The following is a 1,610-nucleotide window of genomic DNA, read 5'->3' as shown; positions in this document are numbered from 1 at the left end:
TAATTCTTGGGAAGTGACTTAAGATAGGGAGGTGAGAAACTTGTACTGCTTTGCTCTCCTGTTTTATGTGGAAGGACCATAACTGCTGCCTGACCCAGTGTGTAACAGTGACATCACTTTTGAACTGAGGATGTGTATGTGCTGCTCAGCAGAGAAGTGCAATAGGAATTGAAAAGCAACAGCAAGGAGTAACTCCAATAAAATAAATTCATGGTTTTCTAAAGACTTCTGGGGAAAAAATAATGGGACAAATTGTGGGAAAGGCTCATTAAGTTGAACTAGTCATGGGCAGGAGTTAATTGTAGGTATAACTTAGGTTGACCGCGGGTGAATTGCCTCACTAGCTATGTTGTGGTAGCAAAGAACCACTTAGGTACTACATCCTGTGTTAGTGGAAGCTTTTTGAATTCTTGGTGGTTTTCTGCTGGAGCACCATAGAGCATTGCTTTACAAGGCCTGTGTGCAAGTCTGCCTAAGGGGAATGTACCAGAAATGAAGACTTGCCACCAGATAAAACTCCAGAGGAAACGCTTACGTGCTAGAAATAGGAGAGTGTCTTTGTCTGGTTTCTGATAACTTCCTTGCACAAGCACTCCTTGGTTTGAAGCCATTTGCTGTAGGATTAGAAATTAAGTATCTTTAAAGTAACCATAGTCATTTGCCCAAGTAATGAGGTTTTTTTTCCTTGATAATGACACCAAGCACTTTGGGAGAAGGCAGGAGAAAGACTGGCTAAAAGGTAGGCACCTTGTGCTTACAGGCCAACTTAGGTGGGTGTCTCTTCCCCATGTGTTAACTTTTTGTTCCTGCACATACCACATTGCAAATGTCAGGTGCTTGTTCTAGACTAGTGGCTGAGGATCTATGTTGGAATAAAAATGAGTTTTCCAAGCAAGCACCTGCAGTGTCAGTTACCAGCACTTAGTATCTTGTTGATGGCAGTAGACTGTCGTTTGACACACTTTGGAATGAATCTTACAGCTGTGATTCTTACTGAAGCTTGAAGATGTGTTTGAATTCTTGCTCACTCATTACCTATTCATGTGAATGACTGTAAGCTTGCAGATTAAATACTCATGTTGCGGTTTTTGTTGTTTTAAATATGACCTTCCTATAGAAGTTGGTTCATCAAGTAATACAGTATGTAGATGTAGTCGTTAAAGTAGGAGGCATTACAATGCACTATTAATTTGTTGGTTTCTGCCGGTAATAAAGCAGGTTTAGAAAAGAAAATGGGAATCATCCTAGGTGTGTGGGGGACCATTTTTTCCCCTCCATAATACAGATTTGTATTTATATTTAAACAACACTTTGTGCATAAAATATAAGATGATGCTTCTGCATTTTCTAATGTTTGAATGTAAAACTGGAGGAAAAAAAATGCATGTGACTCCTTCTAATAGAAAATGGATTTGGCATGCCAGCCAGGATGTGAGGTGTGCACTCAGTGCCTTGCTGTGTATTTCTTTTAAATCATACTGGGTTTGGTTGACGACACGTTGCTGGTCTGCTAAGGATCTGTGTTGGGGTTTTCTGTTGTACTTGGAATGACTGTATTTGTGTACCAAAGATATGCAGTGATCTCATCAGTGCTCTGGTTCTTTGTGTTG

The sequence above is a fragment of the Nestor notabilis genome, unplaced genomic scaffold, assembly GCF_000696875.1.
Source record: "Nestor notabilis isolate BGI_N333 unplaced genomic scaffold, ASM69687v1 scaffold4147, whole genome shotgun sequence".
Taxonomy (NCBI): domain Eukaryota; kingdom Metazoa; phylum Chordata; class Aves; order Psittaciformes; family Psittacidae; genus Nestor; species Nestor notabilis.
The sequence above is the reverse complement of the archived record's forward strand: the minus strand, read 5'-3'. Positions refer to the sequence as shown.